Genomic DNA, 6,061 nt, shown 5'->3' with positions numbered 1-6,061 from the left:
TACAGGGATCAACAAATACACTCAGAATGTGAACCCAGATAGTTGATTTAATAAAATCAATTAAAAATATAATGGTCTGTTTAATAAAGTGTACTGGGTCACCTGGTTGTCCATTTGGAACAAAATAAACGTAGGTCCCAGCTTCACACTGTCGTGGGCATGAGTGCCCTGCCACTCGCCTGCACTCCCAGTGGACACTCAGAGGTGTCCACCCGCAGACATCCTGAGGCCCTGGGCCTCCCACTGGCCCTGCAAAACCAGCCGGCTGGAAGGAGTTAATGCCCCTGGGGTGGTGCGGGGGGGGAGGGGGGGGGGCAGGGCTGAAAGATAAACACCACCACTCCCTTGCCCTCAAGAGGGCCAGTCTCCTGCAGTCCAGAGAGACCCGGGTTCGGTTCCCGCTAAGGGCATGTACCTCGGTTGCCGTTTGTCCCCGGCCCTGGTTGGTTGTGTGGGTGGCAGCCGCTCGATGTGTCCCTTTCATGTCGATGTTTCTCTCTCTCCCTCCCACTCTATCTGAACAGAAAATAGAAAAATGTCCTCGGGTGAGGATAAAAAAAAAAAAAGAGGGCCAAGTCTCAGTGGCCCACGGTGGTACCAGCTCATCACACTCCTCCTTCCCTTCCCCTTCTCATCGTCTGCACCCAAATGCGTGCCTCACGTCAGCTCCTGGAAGAACTCACCCTAAGATAACACCATGCCAAAGAACTAAACAAGGCCCACAGGTGTCCCAGAGACGAAAGGCAGCATTTAAAGCGTTTACAGGAACCTGTTTGATCACTGTAGGAGCAGGTTTCTTCAAGAAGTGAAAAGCACCTCATAAAGAAAAAGACTGATACACGTGACAACATCAGAACGGAGTATTCCTGTTGAACAAAAGACACCATAAACACAGGGAAAAACAAACTATAGATTAGAAAAGTTACTTGAATCGCGCTAAAGGAGTGTAACTAGAATAAGTATGAACATCCTAGAAAGACTGAAAATCAGAAATAATGGGAAAATGAACCAAGGATAGAAATAGGAACTCCACAAGTAAGCAATATAAATGACCAAGAAACATAAAAATATGTTTTACCGGGCCCGTGTGGCTCAGTGGTTGAGTGTCGTCCCATGCACCAAGAGGTCGCCGGTTCGATTCCCGGTCAGAGCACATGCCCAGGTTGTGGGCATAATCCCCAGTGGGGGGCATGCAGGAGGCGGCCAGCTGTTCTCTCTCATTGATGTTGCTATCTCTCTCTCCTTCTCACTTCTTCTCTCTCTAAAAATCAATATAGGAAAAAAACTTTAAGGAAAAAAAGAGAATTTGGACACATGCCACATCGATGAATCTGGAAGTCTGGGCCACCAGTGGGTGCAGCTATGGGACCTTCATGAGCCCCACCCCTGACATGCCCCTTCCGTCTTATGATAGAAGCCTGGCCTTGTGACCTGCTGGGTGATCCATCAGCTCACGATGAAAAGTTGTGGCCACTTGGGCCCTGGCCGGTTTGGCTCAGCGGTTAGAGCATCGGCCTGCAGTCCAGAAAGACCCGGGTTCGGTTCCCACTAAGGGCGCGTACCTCGGTTGCAGTTTGTCCCTGGCCCTGGTTGGTTGTGCGGGTGGCAGCCACTCGATGTGTCCTTTTCATGTCAATGTTTCTCTCTCTCTCTCTCTTCCTCTCTCTCCCTCCCACTCTGTCTGAACAAAAAATGGAAAAAAATGTCCTCGGGTGAGGAAGGAAGGAAGGAAGGAAGGAAGGAAGGAAGGAAGGAAGGAAGGAAGGAAGGAAGGAAGGAAGGAAGGAAGGAAGGAAGGAAGTTGTGGCCACTTGGTCACTGGCTGTCCCCTGGCAGATGCTGTTTCTACCGAGGCCTGGTCGCACGCAGAAACCCTTCTCTGCTGCAGATGGCATGGCCATGTCCCAGCGACTCGGATCTACACTGTGGCTTTCCCGTGGGAGCTTCCCACACAGTGACCTTTTCCACTACCCGTAGTACATAGGGCCTAGAAGGTCATGTGTCCCAAGCATGAACATACATCACTGCAGCTCCAAACTAGCAGCAGCCCCTTATGCCACATGGTCGATGGGCCAAAGCCACGTTCCCGAGTGCTGAATGCATGGTCCCCAAACCTACCAGGAGTGTGCTTCTCTCCTGATGGCGGACAGTACAGGGGACAATAAGACCCCTTCACTTCGGAGGAGATGACCTGGCATGCCCAGACCCCTGGGCCTTTTAAAACGTCCCCAGTGTGGCAGGCCCTGAATCTTTCTGCTTCTCTCCCTCCAGCCTCTAGAACACATGCTTTCTCCCAAGGCTCCCGACACACCCGCTGCTTCTTGCCCAGCAGGTCTGATTAACATGCTGCTCTGACAGAGTGGACCGATGTGGCGGTCTGCAGGCTGACCAGATGGGCCAGGTCCCTTCGGATGACATTGTGACAGACAGCAGGAAAATTAGCATAGCCCTGGGGTAAGGCTGCGAATGTAGATGTTGGCCAGATCAATAGCACATCCCACGTCCCCAAGATAATATTAGCAGCCCTGGGGAAGACGCCACGTCCTGCTGGGGTCACTACTTGGTAGGGGTCTCTGGTTGTCACTGTCACCACAATCGGCAGGTTATTGCAGGTTCCGGAGTGGTGAATTCAACAGGGCTGTGACACAGAGCCCCAGTCCAGCATCCTCTCCGTCTCTGAAGACGGCAGTCATCCCTGTTATTCCTCCAGAAATGCAATATCGATTTTGATTTACTATCTCAGCTGGGTTGAGGCAGAGGGGGATCAAGGAAGCTGTACAGGGGCTCCACTTGGCCTTTCCAAATACAGTAGCTCAAACTCTGCAGCTCCAGGAAGCAACAGGAAGGTTCTGCCTACTGCCAAGCATTTCACACATTCGGGGCCAGGAAAGTGACCACCAGTGGGTCTCTGGGTGACAGGCTCACCGGGAGATGGACCTAGGCCAGGACCCCACGCACTCGTACCCTACTGTGCCCTGATGGCCCTTGGGTCCCGGTATCGGTGTTTGAACACTATGGCCAGCAACCCTCGAACCATCCGGGCACCCATGGCAGCAGCCCTGGGCAGGGCCACTCAGCGCTCCCTTCCAGAGAAAACCTGCCGAGGCGGTGGGTTCACAGCCTCCACGTGGGGCCACGGGCTGGAGCCAAGCCCATGCCCGCCCCTGGTAGCTGCTGCTCCATCACCACACAGCAGGAAGTAGGGCCTGGCATTTCCTTCCCAAGGGGACTCCTCTAAAGGGAAGTCCATGCCTCTGACTCCCTCAGAGCCACACTGCAGGTGGGGTTTTTCCTACCCAGCCCTCAGGCCTCCCGACCTCCTCTCACCGGCCCGGAACCTTGCCCCGCCGCTCCTGCCCTTCCCTTTACCTTTCGCAGGTGATGCCCCACAAACCTCTTGCATTTCCAGCTCCATCGGTCCACCCCCAGAGCACCTGAATGGACACACGGCCCCTCCCCAAGAATGGCTATGAGCACGAATGGCTGCAGTTTCCTGCTGTGGGTTGAGTTGCTTCCCCCACAAAAGATGCTGAGGTCCTAACCCCGTGCCTGTGACTGTGACCTTATTTGAAAATAGGGTCCTCGCAGATGATCAGGCTAAGATGAGGTCATCAGGATGAGCCCTAGTCCAGTATGACTGTGTCTTTATAAAAGAGGGACATCTGGGCACAGATGCAGACGCAGAGAGAGCGTCACGTAAAGGTGAAGGTGGAGACCGGGCTGAAGTGTCTGGAAGCCACGGAGCCCCACAGACTGCCAGCCAACCACCAGCACCCCCAGGAGAGGCCTGTGAGGGCCAAACCCTTGCTGTCCGACTTCTGGCCTCCAGAACTGTGAGACAACACGTTCCCGTTGTTCAGCCAAGGTGGTGAAGCCTTGTTACAGCAGCCCTAGCAAACTCATACAGTCCCTTTGGAGAAATCACTGTTCGATATGGTTGCCATGGAATTCCTCATGGGGCGAGCCCTCTTTCAGTTGATGGATTGTGACTTTGAGGTCTGGTTCAAGTTTCGGCAAAGGCATCTGACCTCAGCTTCCTGCTAATCCATTCTTGATCACTCTTGATTATATTCCTGAAACAATACCTTTGCTGGCTGCCCAAATATCTTGCCCTTGGAAATGTCATTTCCTATTAGCCATGTCCATAGGTCCCTGCCGGGCAGGGCCCCTGGCTGCCATTTCAACCTTACTGTTCTTTTTTGGTAATTGCACCCACCTCGTATGTGACAGTTAAATGCTGACCTCTGGTCTCTGCTATTCCGGGATCCTATCTTCCCCATTGCTACTAGGGAGCTCATTTCTGTAGCAACATCTCCCACAGGTAGGCTCAGCCTACAGAGCACAGTCAAGCCTGGGTTTCTCCTCCAGTCCATTCCTTATCACCTTGGTAAAGAGGCGAGCCCTCCCAAGGAACTGGGTCAGCCAGCGGCTTCTCCAAACTACAACACAAGACTCATTCCAGCTTGCCCACTTGTCCGAGCATTTTCATACCTTCCTCCATGGTAGGCCACTGCGTGCCAGCATCTACTTCATTGAATGTGTGCTACCACTTTTCCAAGGTTCTGAGAACATCTCCAAGGGCTTTCCAAGGGTCAAATCTCAGAGAGACTGTCTGCTAAGTTCTTCAATATCCAGCTTAAACTCTGACTCCCTTGCCCTGAAACCTCCAGAACACACTCCTGGGAATATTCTCCGAGTCTCTGCCAGTCCCTGTCGCTTTCCTCCTGCTGCTCCTTCAGTGAGTAATCCCTCTGTTCCTTAGCAGGCAGCATTCTGCCCCCTCCCAGGGCAGTCATGTTGAGATGTTATTGTACTTTGGGGTCTGGTGGCCAAGAGGAGAGGTAGGGTAGATCCTGAAGAGGGTAAGTCTTGTCCTGTGGGGAACCACCCCTACGTGAGGTTTCTGCATAATCTTTTAGCAAGGGCCGGGGACCTCTGTCTTCCCACATGGGGAATAGGTCACCTCCACAGGCCAGAGAGTACAGGAGGGTCTGGGGTGGGGGTGGGGGGCGTTCAAGGTTCTCAAGAGCATCTCCCCAATAGCTCCATCTCAGGTCTCAGGGTCCCCACTCCTCCTCTCTGGCTTTGGAGGGAAGACATCCCCAGGCTGGGGATTTAGGCTTCTCTGAAATCCTGCCACAGTTAAGTCCTGAGTCTATCTCCAGCCGTCTCCTCTGGGGGTAGACGGGAAGGTGTCCTTAAATGTTGCCAAGGAATCTCCCTGACTGTGCTTTAAATTGGTGATCAGTGACCTGAACTTGTCATTTTCTTTCTTCAAAGCATCAGTCCTTATGATTATTATTTCCCCCAATGTCTCCCAAACACCTGGGAGACTGCACACCAGGGCATCCCCATTCACCGGAGTCCTGTGCCGGGTGACTAAGGGGGGAGCTGAGCAGCTGGGACCATCAACACTCCACCCCCCAACAGTGACGGGGGCCTCGTCACAACTGGCCAGCAAGGTATCCAACTGCACAAACCCCTGGAGCCGGCTTCCCAGGGCCACTTGGGTACCACCGCCTTCAGGTGGCCAGAAGCAGAGCCTGAGACAGGACTCAGGAGCAGGGGTTCCCTCAGGCAGTGAGGGGAGCAGGATAGGCCAGAGGACAAGGTGAGCAAGGACGTGTTCTCGGGCTAAGCCCAGCCCTAGCTTGATGCACAAATTGTACCACAGACTGATCGCCAGCTTGCGTTGAGGATGCAAGGGGACAGCCCGCATCCTGCAGCGGCCACCGCCGTCCCCTGAACCTTCCAGGCTCTGCCGGCCAAGGGCACTTCCCCGGAGAAGGGGCACAGTAGCCCCAGAAAGGGAATCTGGTCAGGACGCCACCAGTGGCTCCCAGAACCACAGCCCTCTCTCCTGCTACCTCGGGTTGAATCACAAGCCAGTCACCATTGCACCGTCTCTGGTGGGAGTCAGTCCCCCGGCCAACGTGTCCCCCAAGCTGCAGGGGACACGGATGGAGCTCCCCAGGCAGCTTTGTGGATGCCTCTCTCTCAACTCGCAGTAAGACCTCTAGGGGCACCACAGGTCACCACCACTCTTTGAAGACAAGCCCCC

This window comes from Molossus molossus, unplaced genomic scaffold, assembly GCF_014108415.1.
Source record: "Molossus molossus isolate mMolMol1 unplaced genomic scaffold, mMolMol1.p scaffold_m16_p_13, whole genome shotgun sequence".
Classification (NCBI taxonomy): domain Eukaryota; kingdom Metazoa; phylum Chordata; class Mammalia; order Chiroptera; family Molossidae; genus Molossus; species Molossus molossus.
Note: the sequence above shows the minus strand (reverse complement) of the source record.